Source organism: Sinocyclocheilus grahami, unplaced genomic scaffold (genome assembly GCF_001515645.1).
Source record: "Sinocyclocheilus grahami isolate Dianchi unplaced genomic scaffold, SAMN03320097.WGS_v1.1 scaffold1288.1, whole genome shotgun sequence".
Lineage (NCBI taxonomy): Eukaryota > Metazoa > Chordata > Actinopteri > Cypriniformes > Cyprinidae > Sinocyclocheilus > Sinocyclocheilus grahami.
The window spans coordinates 432258-446472 of NW_015506467.1; positions in this window are offsets into that span (position 1 = coordinate 432258).

Here is a 14215-nt window from a genome sequence, read left to right on the forward strand (position 1 = left end):
GCGAGGGCGGGGAGTGGGGATGGTGGAGGGGGGGGGGGCATAATGTAATGTAATGTATTTAAACAATAACAAATTCTCTTTCCATGTAATGTTCATGTTAGAAAATATCTCATATTCATTCTGCTGTTTCCAGAGAAATTTTCATGATCACCGCTTATATGGCACAAATATTTGTAAAGCTGATATTTATTATAAAAAATGCTCAACAAATTAATTTGAATTGAATTAAAAATGTTTAATATTCTAATAATGGGCAGAGGAAAAAAGAAATGCTAAATGCAAAGTGAATATTTTCTAGATAGGCCATATATTTTTAATAATTTGTTTTTGCTTTAGTACAAAAGCCAGTTATTTATTTTCGATCACAAGTAATATTTTTAATCTATTTTTAATATGATACTATATATATATATATATTAGTGTTAATTTAGTTTTTAGTTATTTTATAGATTTTCATATTTGAATGAGTTTTTATTTTTAGATTTTCAAATTTTTTTTTAGTTTTAGTAATTTAGTTGTGTGTTTCAGTCATTTTTTAAATATGTCGATACTTATATTTTTATGGCACAAAAATATTCATTATGAAAAATACTCTAAAATGAATTTGAATTTTATTGGAAATGTTTAATATTCTAATATATAATAAAATATGCGTGTGTGTGTTTATTAGTATTTTTAATTCTTTTCATTTTCATGTTCTGATTTTTTTTTCATATTTTCTGTTGTTGTAATTTAGTTGTTATTTTTAATCTTTATTTATTGTTATTTCAGGTTTAGTTTTATTTTTCAGTACAATAAGTTTTTAAGATAAAATAAGTTTTTTTTTTATTTTTGTAAATTCTGTTTTTGGTCATTTAGTTGTGTGTTTCAGTCATTTTTATTTTAATTAAATGTTTAGGTTTAGTTTTATTTTTTAATACAATGAATTTTTAAGATAAAATAAGTTTTGTATTTTATTTGAGATGATTAAAATGGTATGTTTTTAGTTTGATTACTTTACGTGAAAGAAAGCGTCTCATTTCAAACCCCTGATTCATTATTACTCTGCATCATCACTCAGAAACAGTGTAGCAGTGTAGCTGTGGTGGTGGTGTTTGCAGTATTTCTGTGTGTTGGTTGGAGAGCGACGCCAGCGCTATCAGCCGGGATCTTCTGCTCAAACAGACGCAGACGCTGCTGTCGACCTGACAGGCGCCACAGCCCGTCTCTCTCCTCTGTACCGGGCCAATGACCCCTCTCCTCCTCTCTTACCGGCACGGATCCTGCCTCTGTCAAGAACTCATCACTCGCACATTCCCAAACACAGATCACCACCAAAACATGACGATCGATATCCAGCCTTCACAAAAAGCCTGTTCTAATGAAAGCAGGCGAAAACAGACCCTCAACGTGCCATAAGAGAGCAAAGAAAACAACCCGTCAATACTGAGCTACTGCACAAACAAACGCTGCTAGAAAGATGGTTTGATGGTTTTTGCTGGTCTACTACACTCTTAAAAATAAAGGTGCTTCACGATGCCATTGAAGAACCTTTTTGTCTAAATGGTTCCATAAAGAACCTTTAACATCTGAAGAACCTTTCTGTTTCACAAAAGCTTCTTTGTGGCGAAAGAAGGTTCTTCAGATTATAAAAAGGTAAGAAAGAGATGGTTCTTTAAAGAACCTTTGACTGAATGCTTCTTCTATGGCATTGCTGCGAAGAACCTTTTAAGCACCTTTATTTTTAAGAGTGTAACTGGTCTTTTGCTGGTTTTTAACAGCTGCACTTTGACCAAATCCCATCTAAAACCATCAAAACACACCAACTTTATGCTGGGGTTTTTTGCCTTCATAAGCAACTTTATAGGCTTTCTTGGATTTATGTCATTTTGATATGTGTTATTTTGTATGTTATTCCTGTTAGAAACTAATAAACATTTAGTTTAAAACATAAACATAATTTTTTTCTTTCATTTTTTTAAGATTTTGCAATTATATAGTTTGTGTTAGGTTTTGTTTTTTGTGCATAAATATGCATTTATATTACTCTGCATATAATAAATATAATAAAAGCGTGCATTTTAAAGTAGAATAAAATGAGTGAGCTATTTGAAATGCTGATTCTAATAGGTTTTAATGTTAGCATGCTGCACATTGTTGAGTAAATAATGAGACTCTGATAAGCATAAAAATTGGGTAAAAAATATTTATACCATTCTTTTGGATGTTTTTTCAAAGATTGTTGCAATGCATTTAGGGATTGTCTTTGAGATTTTTTTGCATTTGAGAGATGTGATTCTGCCTCTGAAAGTAGCATACAAAAATTGATTTGTTTTTTTACTGTAAATATGCTCTTTTCTTTTTTATATAGTTTTATGTCAGAAGTGCATTTGTCTGATCTAGTTAGGGGAAAAATCATCCAAAGTTGGAAAAGTATGAAATGCTCTTATGAGTTTGATGGATGAAGCTTTGAAGCTGAAGAAAAAAAAAAAAAAATTATAACATTTAAATAAAATAATAAACATTTAGGACAGCATTATTAATATACATTTTAAAAGTAGAACACTTTAGAAGAAAGTCATAAGTCTTTATATGCTTTGTGAAATGCAGGGATCTTTACTCAACATCTGATAAATTACAAATATGATAAATCTATTATAATATATATTATTACTGTGGAACAAATCCTAAAATCAAATCAAATAAAAATAGCAAAACTGTCATGAAGTAAAACAACACAATTATAAAACAAAATATTTTATATTATAAATATTTTAAAAATGATATACATATCACGTTAATTGCAATAAATAGGTTGTTTTCATTGCCATTAAAGTGAAATAACTGAATATAAACAGGAGCCTGAGAAAATCTGAACTCTTTATATGGATAGATGGATAGATGGATAGATATGTGTGTGTGTATAAAATAATCCTACATTTTAGGACAACTTTTGCATCTGAACTCTTTAGATAGATAGATAGATAGATAGATAGATGGATGGATGGATGGATAGATAGATAGATAGATAGATAGATAGATAGATAGATAGATAGATAGATAGATAGATAGATAGATAGATAGATAGATAGATAGATAGATAGATAGATAGATAGATAGATAGATAGATAGATAGATAGATAGATAGATAGATAGATAGATAGATAGATAGATAGATAGATAGATAGATAGATAGATAGATAGATAGATAGATAGATAGATAGATAGATAGATAGATAGATAGATAGATAGATAGATAGATAGATAGATAGATAGATAGATAGATAGATAGATAGATAGATAGATAGATAGATAGATAGATAGATAGATAGATAGATAGATAGATAGATAGATAGATAGATAGATAGATAGATAGATAGATAGATAGATAGATAGATAGATAGATAGATAGATAGATAGATAGATAGATAGATAGATAGATAGATAGATAGATAGATAGATAGATAGATAGATAGATAGATAGATAGATAGATAGATAGATAGATAGATAGATAGATAGATAGATAGATAGATAGATAGATAGATAGATAGATAGATAGATAGATAGATAGATAGATAGATAGATAGATAGATAGATAGATAGATAGATAGATGGATGGATGGATGGATGGATGAATGGGTGTGTGTGTATAAAACAATCCTACATTTTAGGACACAACTTAAATATTAAATGTAAAAGTCAAAGTCTTTAACAGCAAAAGCTTGAAACGGTGCCTACACAGGCAAGGTGCTCGCTGTGCTTTTTCTGTCTTCTTCATTTTACAGCCAGTTTCACTACAACAGTTGTTGCCGTTGGCTTTTTATTCGTTTGCTTGCTTTTTCAATTTATTTCTCAATGTATGACCAAAAAAAGAGACGACGGGCACGTGAAGTCATGCAGAACGGCTCCTCGCCATTTCTGTTTATGGTAGACAACAAGCTTTTTTCGGTTATTTTAATGGTACATGAGGTCTCTATTGTGTAAATAGGGAATAACAATATACAGATTGACAATTGTATGTACAGTTATATTACAATAGACAGTGTTGTATGTAGAGGTATATTATGTGCAAATTCAAAATGTAAACTAAGTATGTGTGTTAGATAAATAAGTATATAAGTGTATAAATAGTGTTGTGTGTTCCACAGTTATTGTTAAGTGTTCATGAGATGGATGGCCTGAGGGAAGAAACTGTTCCTGTGTCTGGTCGTTCTGGTGCTCAGAGCTCTGTAGCGTCGACCAGATGGCAACAGTTCAAAGAGGGAGTGTGCTGGATGTGAGGGGTCCAGAGTGATTCTGCCAGCCCTTTTGCTCACTCTGGATGAGTACAGTTCTTGGAGAGAAGGGAGGGTTGTACCAATGATTCGCTCAGCAGTCCGGACTACCCTCTGTAGTCTTCTGAGGTCAGATTTGGTAGCTGAGCTGAACCAGACAGTTATAGAAGTGCAGAGGACGGATTCTATGATGGCGGAGTAGAACTGTTTCAGAAGCTCCTGTGGCAGGTTGAACTTCCGCAGCTGGCTTCACTTCAAGTCCTGAGAGATAGTGGTCCCAGGAACCTGAATGTCTCCACTGTCGTTACAGTGCTGTCCATGATGGTGAGTGGGGGGAGAGCAGTGGGTTTCTCCTGAAGTCCACGATCATCTCCACAGTTCAGCTGCAGGTTGTTAAGACAGCACCAGACAGCCAGCTGCTCAACCTCCTGTCTGTAAGCAGACTCGTCACCGTCCTGAATGAGACCGATGAGTGTGGTGTCATCTGCAAACTTTAAGAGCTTGACAGAGGGGTACTTTGAAGTGCAGTCATTGGTGTAGAGGGAGAAGAGCAGTGGGGAGAGAACACAACCCTGAGGGGCGCCAGTGCTGATGGTGCCGGTGCTGGATGAGAATTTCCCCAGCTTTACTAGCTGCTGCCTGTCTGTCAGGAAGCTGGTGATCCACTGGGACAGACGGCGGTGGGCACGGACTGGAGAGCTGAGATCATTTGGGCAGGAGGAGGTTTGGGATAATAGTAAGGCTGTGCAATGAATCGCATGCGATTGTCAAGCGCATCTCGTCAGTAAAGCCGTTTCCATGATTGGTAGTAAATCGTCATCACCTGCTTTCAGATGGAGCGGCATTCACTACACAGAGCCGTACGTAGTTCACTGACAAGCTAGGCAATATCGCGTTCATAATCGAATGCGATTCATCTGCGATTATGAACGTGGTATTGCCTAATTGTCAGTGAACTACGGCTCTTTGTAGTAAATGCCGCTCCTGATAGTGTTAAAAGCCGAGCTGAAGTCCACAAGCAGGATCCTCACATAAGTCCCTGGTCTGTCTAGATGTTGCAGAACATAATGCAGTCCCATGTTGACTGCATCGTCCACAGACCTGTTTGCTCTGTAGGCAAACTGAAGAGGATCCAACAAGGGTCCAGTGATGTCCTTCAGGTGGGCCAGCACCAGTTTTTCAAATGACTTCATGAGGACAGACGTTAGAGCCACAGGTCTGCAGTCATTTAGTCCTGTAATTTTGGATTTCTTTGGGATGGGGATGACGGTGGAGCGTTTGAAGCATAAAGGGACTTCGCACAGCTCCAGTGATCTGTTGAAGATCTGTGAGAAGATGGGGGCCAGCTGGTATAAAAAAAAACACGTAATAAAAATAAAATAACCATTTTTGTTTGTCTTTTGCAATCTTGAGAGTTTGTCGTTTTGATTTTTTTTATATATATATACACATATATAATTATGTATTTCATGTATTTTATGACAGCACAATACATATCAATTTTAAAAGAAAGAAAAAAAATGCCTTTCTTATCTTTTGTTCCTGATGTCAAAGATCACACGGCCAATCAAAATCCGTATTTTGCTGCAAATTCACTTTGAGTCCAAATTATGCCATTTCACCCTTTCCTCGTCCCTCCAGTTTATTCAAATTTCTTTCTATTTTATATTTGACCCCCACGTTCTGTGGTTCTATTAGCCTTCATTCCACCGCCTGACCTGATATTTGCGAGTTTCTGCTTCTTTTTTCAAGCTCCATCAGATTTTATTTTCATCCAGCCTACTAAATAAATAAAAGGTACACTGATTTTATAGACGAATGCACTCGTCCACATTTGTTTGCTTTCGACCTTTTCGCATTTATTCTTGCAAAAGACAATGAGACGGCTGTTGCAATGCTGAAAAATCACAGAAAAGTGAAGAGGAAGTCAGAGCGTCGCCTTCCGCTCCAAATCACTCGGCTGCTCAGTAAAGTGAGACACCACCAGATCTTCTATAGAAAATAGAAGAGCGTTTCTACACTAAGACTAGATGAGAAGCAGTGGGGAACAGAGGCATGAACCTGTATGAATAAATAAGAGAGACAAGCTCCTCGCCTGTAATTACCGCACACAAAACCTGCAGCCGAACAATGACTTCTGCAGAAGCAGCGTTACAACGCTGTAAAGCACAAAAAACACAAGCTGACGGGTTCACTGCGCTCTGACATCAGTTCAGCTGTGACAACCAAGTCCTTCAGCAAGAACACAGCCATACAGCGAGGACTCCGGCGGCCCCAAACATCTCTGTTGCTCGCGAAACAGAGCGCTTTTGTCTGCTTTTGAGAGTCACCCATGATCTCAAGTACTGTGTGGAGACTTTTATAGGCTCAAGTACTACATCATTTCACTGTGCATCACAAAAAAAGCCTTGCATACACTCCAGAAAAATAGATGCGTAGTTTTTTCCAAAACTCTAAGCCTCCAAGATGAATCACAACATTGCAACCAACTGATTTGGATGAAAAAAATTATCTGAACTGAAAAAAAAAGAAGTTATATTTAAGATTATAATATAAAACTATATTATATTTTATATTAATATAAAATACAATGTATGTAATGTTTATTGCAACGTTTGAGAGTGTAAAGAAACTGTTATATAATTTGCCATGCTTATTGTGTAGAAAGTACACTTGTACTCTATTGAAGATCCAAGGCATGGCATGGATAAAGAAAATTATTATGCTAATAATAGCTGTATAGTTTGATCAAAGAAAGCAGCTTTATGCTTTTCATAAAATAAATAAATATTTCTTTTTTATAAAATATCTAAAATAAATGAATAATGTAGATATATAATTTAAGAGAAGAGAAGAGAAGAGAAAAAATAAATAAACACTCAGTATTAAACTGATTAACATTGACAGTAAAGGCATTTATAATGTTACATTGTTAAAAAAGATAAATGATAAGATTTCATTAATACATTTATAAATGCATTCATTATTGATTGATTGATTGATTGATTTTTTTTTATATTAATTAAACATACATTCAAAAGTTTGGGGTCAGTATGATTTGTAATAATAATAATAATAATAATCAGCATTAAATTGATCAATAGTTACAGTAAAGACATTTATAATGTTACAATGTTACAAGAGATTTATTTAAAAATACTTTAAAAATAATAAGTAGCAGTGATTTCATGGGAATAAATCACATTTTAAAATAGAAAAGTAAGTATTTTTTTCCAGAGCAAATGTCACAAAGTGATTTCATTCTAATAATATTTCACAATATTACAGCTTTTACTGTCTTTTCGATCAAATAAATGCAGCCTCGGTGAGCAGAAGAGACTTCTTTCAAAAGCATTCAAAATCTTATCAGCCCCAAACTTTTAAACCTTAAAGCAAAGCTTCTAAAGTAAAACCTTAGGTGTGGTCAGTTATAAAAAAATAAAGCATACTAATTTAGAACAAAATTTAGAAATTTCAACTCATGTACCAAGTACAACAGCAGTGTTTTGGCTTTATCAAGCCAACACAATTAAAGCAGCATCCAGGAAGCCTGATTCTATTGTTTATGTATTTGCAGGACGGCAGGGACGGGACACGGGTCCATAGATCAGTCACGTCAAACAGAGCAGCGGACACACAGACGCCTGCCTATGTGTGTCTGACCGGCGGCTCACAGACGTGCCAAAACACAAGACAGAGACCAAACAGGCTGGAAAGTCAAGGTGAAAGTCAAGGAGTGATGACCTCAAAAAAACAGAAACGAGGCAATCAAGGATATGAGGATCCCTCGTTTTTTTTGTTGCACTGCAGTATTTTTCCTATTGTTTTTTTTTTGTTTTTTTCCCCCCGCAGAATCTAAGCCTCCGAGATGAATAACAACATTGCAACCTTGGATATGAATGAAAAAATTTTATTATTAAAAAAAAAATTCTAATCCGCCGAGATAATTCACAACATTGCAAAACTGGATTTAAATTTAAAAAGTTATAATTTGTAATTTTTTTAAACTTTTAATTTATACGTCTTTTAAAAATAATTTTGTCTTATAATTTTTTTTAATAATATTCAAAAAATTCTAATCCTCCGAGATAATTCACAACATTGCAACACTGGATTTAAATTAAAAAAGTTATAATTTGTAATTTTTTTAAACAAACTTTTAATATATACTTGTCTTTTAAAAATTATTTTGTCTTATAATTTTTTTAAATAATATTCAAAAAATTCTAATCCTCCGAGATAATTCACAACATTGCAACACTGGATTGAAATGATAAAAGTAATAACTTGTAATTTTTTTAAACAAACTTTTAATATATACTTGTCTTTTAAAAATAATTTTGTCCTATAATTTTTTTTTATAATATTCTAAAAATTCTAAAGCTCCAAGATGAATCACAACATTGCAAGCTTAATTGGATTTGAATGAAAAAAAGGTTTTTAACAAGTTTTAAATATCTATATTTTTTATTTTTTAAATAATTTTTTTTGTATATACTAAAAATTCAAAACCACCAAAAGATGAATCACAACATTGCAACATTCGATTTAAATGAAAAAAAAGTATTTTTTAAATACTTTAATTTTTTTTTTCTCATAATTGTTTATATTTTGTTTTCTAACTTTATAATTAAAAAAATATATTATATAAAATAAGATAAAATATAACCCTACTGACTATAAGTAATTGACGATTCATATAAAATACAATGAATTCATGGAGAAAACAAACTGTTGCACTCTAGTGTATCCAAGGCCTGGCACGCATAAAGAAAATTAATATGCTAATAATAATTGTGTAGCATCTGGCATTTGATCAATGAAAGCAGCGTTATGTTTCTCATACTGATAAGACTGAGATTACCTGCTGTCTCTGGTGTCACGTGCCGTTCTCCGATAGTTGAGGGTCATTTCCTAAGCAAGCTGTGAACAGTGATGAATGATGAGGAGAATTATAATGAGTGAAGAATCCCTGGAGACACAGAGATGGTTGAGAATAAATGAAGTCTGAAACAAGAAAAGATATTAGCCCAGCGTTCGCTCTGTTTTCACGAACAATCAGATAAAATGGTCCCAGCTGTGACTCAAACCTCATTTAAAAGACACAATAGAGACAGTTATGAATTGAGAGAGATTGAGTGAGCTGCGCTTTCCTCTTCCAAACTATTATCTCTCAGGTCATTTGTATTAGACCGACCTACGTTTATAATATTGGAGACAATACATCAATCACAGGAAGGCATTCAGGAATGATTTGCCGATCCAGTAGAGTCACCTGAAAAAACCTGTAGCATACGAGGCTGGGCGATACATGAAATATTTTCACAATGATTTTGCTGGTTATATAAAATTAAGCAACATTGTGAATAATTGTATTTTTTAGGGATGCACCGATATGAAAATTTTGGCCGATACCGATAACCGATTATTCTTTATTTTTGAAAGCCGATAACCGATATGTTGGCACACTTAAAATGGCATGACTATTTAAAATAAATGAGATAAATAATTTACAATGTTTGAATGAGTGAATTAATACTTTTTAAGCTATATCAGACAAATCACATAAATACCAAGACATAAACTAAATATATTCAAGTCTTAAAATATTTATTTATTTACTTAGTTAATCCAGCCCAAAAAGTATTACGACTAACAGAAATTATGATTTTAATAATTTATTATTATGACTAAGAAATTATGATTTTAATGTTCATTTTAATAGCCCACAATGGCGACTCTTCAAGCCTTTGTGTAATAATGTTTGTTAATCGATACACAAGTAAAGTTAGTTTTATTTTTCTCTTTTTTTAACAAGTAAATTTGGTAGTCAAGTCTAAAATCATTCAACAATTTCCTCAAAGCTTAGGCACTTATAGAGACACTAGTTTAAGCTCTGGAGACAATCTTATCATGTTCCTAGTGCAAACTGTTATGATGCTGAAACTTCATATTAAAATCCATATAAAAAGCCAAGGAAGTTTAAATAACCTCAGCTTCACAGACCTTCACAGACCATTACTCTGAAACAAAGTTTATGAAGAGACTGTGAAAGCGATGCCGAGTGAAGTTTCTCTGCCTCTCTGAGGAGTTTACAGTCATATTAAAGCTATATTAAATATTATTTCTCACTGTTTATTTTTCAGTCAACTGTAAGGCCACTAGGGTAATCACTGCCGTTAAGGGCAGCATGTATTACAGAATAATTATCATAAAGCAGCGATCTGCTAACAGTCCTGTAGAGAAGGTGTGATATTTATCTTGCAGAAATAAAGAGGTTTTCATAAAACAACTGACCAGACGCTGTCGTCTATTATTAACTGCATTGTCATCAGTACAGTTTTAGTTACGTATATTGTTTTTCTTGGCTGTAATGTCTTAAAGGAACAGTTCACCCCAAAACAAAAGCTTTGGCAATTTACTCACCCCCATGTTGTTATTTCTTCAATGGATCACAAAAGAAGAACTGAAGACTCTTCATGCAGATCTTTTCCATTCAACCATAATCTGTCAAGCACTATAAACACCATTAAATAGTCCAAACAACAGCTTCTGAAATCATTTAACAGATTTGTACGAGGAATAGAACAAAGTCTTTATTCACTGAAGATTGCTGTCACTTTTTAATTCAAATATGGAACGTTTAAATGCATCACGTCAAATTATCATCAAACTTCATTGGTTTTTACATCTCTTTGCGCCATATTTGATTTGAAAGCAATGGTTAATCAGTGAATAATGACTTAGACTGTAAAGAAATAAAAAAGATGTTCAGCCAAGTAAACTATGAACTAAATGGCTATGTTTTTTGTTTTGTTTATGAGCTATCTGGGCTATATTCATGGCGAGAACGAGGTTAGTTAAAGGGATAGTTCACCCAAAAATGAAAATTTGATGTTTATCTGCTTACCCCCAGGGCATCCGAGATGTAGGTGGCTTTGTTTAAAATTATGATTTTTAACTCCAACCGTTGCAGTCTGTCAGTCGTATAATGCATGGCAATGGTAACAAAATTTATGAGAGTAAAAAAAACATGCACAGACAAATCCAAATGAAACCCTGCGGCTCGGGACGACACATTGATGTCCTAAGACACGAAACGATCGGTTTGTGCGAGAAGCCCAACAGTATTTATATCATTTTTTACCTCTAATACAACACTATGTCCAACTTCCTTGAGCGAGCGCACGGCATCCGGAGCGTGAGGTGTGTACGCGCTCTGGCGTAGTTTACTCAAGCGCCGGAAGTGATCTCTCACGCGTATACGTCACTCATTGTTTACACAGTGCACAGTCATTGTAGGTACGACGGCTAATCAAAATGGTACTTACTTGCGCTTATCCGGATTGTTCAAACCGACTTAAAACTAAAAGATTGCATTCTCTCTCGCAAACTCATTCGGGAGTGGTGACTTTCCACGTATTCCCAACTTCTGAGCCTGCTCGCCTGAAGTTATGGTTGATTGCTCTTCGGCTGGATATCAACACATTAACGTAAACTACGCCAGAGCGCGTACACACCTCACGCACCAGACGCCGTGCGTGCGCCCAAAGACAGTTGGACATAGTGGTGTATTAGAGGTAAAGAATGATAAAGATACAGTTCGGTTTCTCGCACATACCGATCGTTTCTTGTCTTATAGGACATCAATGTGTCGTCACGAGCCGCAGGGTTTCATTTGGATTTGTCTGTGCATGTTTTTTTTACTCTCATAGATTTTGTTACCATTGCCATGCATTATACGACTGATAGACTGCAACGGCTGGACTTAAAAATCATAATTTGTGTTCTACTGAAGAAACAAAGCCACCTACATCTTGGATGCCCTGGGGGTAAGCAGATAAACATCACATTTTCATTTTTGGGTGAACTATCCCTTTAAGCTAAATTAAGTTTTTTAATTTGATCTTAGATAAAAATTCTCAAAATAAATCTGGCCTTACTTCATTAAAAATCTTTCCATACAAGTCAACAGAAAAATAAAGAGTTCTGACAGACTTTAAATTATTACAATCCATCAAAATATGCTTCAAAGAAAATGGATTCTGGCACACAAAGAACATAAAGGAGGATCTTCACCCGCCAACAGAGAACTATGGGTTAGTCTGGAATGTCCTATTCGACAGCGAGTGTAGACAATGTGATCCCATTGATTTGCAAATTGGGCGCAACGTTTTACACCAACTACATGACTGATTTTGTATTGTTTTGTTTGTTGTACATTTATCCCATTCAGCTTGCCATTTCTTATACATAGAAGTGTTTATAACAGGTCTGAGGTCTGAAGTTGGAATTGGGCATTTCTTAAGTTCTGAAGATAGAGCTTCCATAGCCGCCACGTCAGCCTGTTCATTCCCTTTAATACCAACAAAAAATGACTTTAAAGTTCTGTGCCTCCAAGGACTGCAAACTATTTGAAACTTCCACCATTGCTGGATGTTCATATTTGGTGGATGTCAGAGTCTGAAGACAAGATTTTGAGTCTGTCATTAATAGGAAATTTAGCTGCTGAGAAATTTTAATATGCTGCAATGCCAAAATGCTAGCATTGGCTTCTGCAGTGAAAACTGAACTACAATGAGGAATCTGTACTGATGGTTAACCACAAAGCTAGCTGAAACACCATCTTCAGTCTTTGACCCATCTGTAGAAATTGGGATATATGATGGAAAACTTTCTCTAATACTTAAAAGTTGTTTGTGGTAATCATTTGGATGAGTGTGAGATTTTTTGTTTCTCGTTAGATCCATGATTATGACTGGTTTTTGGGGGAATACAACAAAAGTGTCTGGCTTAGTACATTTAAATCAACTTTTTTTATTTTCCAGATAGGGTTTAATCTGCAATCCGAAGGGACGAATACTCCTTGTTTTTTTGTCATACAGCAAAGAGAACTGAGGTGAAAAAACTGCTTGGTATGCTGGATTAGTTTTGTTGGTTGATAACTTTGTTGAATATTGCAGGGCTAATTTAAGATGTCTATTCTCCAGGCAGGGAGGGTTCATTTGCCTCAAAATACAAACTTTGAATTGGTGATGTTCTGAAGGCTCCAAGAGATAAAATGGCTATTTGTAATATCTGTGAATTGCAAATTGGCTTGCTTACCAACAAAGACAGCCCATCATGTTTATCAGGGCCCGTATTCACAAAACATCTTAAAGGGGTCATATGATGCGATTTAAATTTTAATTTTCTCTTTGGAGTGTTACAAGTTCTTGGTGCATAAAGAAGATCTGTAAAGTTGCAAAGACTAAAGTCTCAAATCCAAAGAGATATTCTTTATAAAAGTTAAGAGTCAGCCACGCCTACCTAAAACCCCTTGTTCTAACACGCCCCCACGTCTACATCACTATGTGGGAAGATTTGCATAACGCCGCCCAAATGTTCACGCAAAGAAAGAAGGTGTAATTTTTATTCTCGCTGTAGTTTTGTTGCCCCGCCATGTCGTGAAGGCGCTGTGTGTTTCGTTGTGAAAGCAAAACTACTTTGTTTGGCATTCCAAAAGAGGACGATATCTGCTTCGTCATGCCTAGAGCTGATCCGTGCTGGTCACTGAGGAAATACAACAACTATGTGCTGTGGATCGCCAGATCGGCTTTAACCGTGGACGAAGCAGAGTCCAGCCCGGGGTCGTCACATGTGGTTGCAGCAAGTCCTCCGGACGCTCCTTCGTCGAATCCGCCGGCCGCACCGTTCTCAAGCCCGCCACCTCTGCTCACTCTAGGCCGCCACCGCCGCTCACTGTAGGCCACCGTGTGTGACGCTGTTTCTCGTTGTGAAAGCGAAACTACTTTGTTTGGTCTTCCAAAAATGGACACGACTAGAAATCAGTGGTTAAGTTGTATTTACAACACTGTTCAGATGTGTCCAGCAGTTTTTTTTATGGAGGATGTTTCCTGATCCTGGGAGAGTAGACTACAATGCCGGCTGTTCTGACTCAAAGACTGTAAGTACGTTTTTT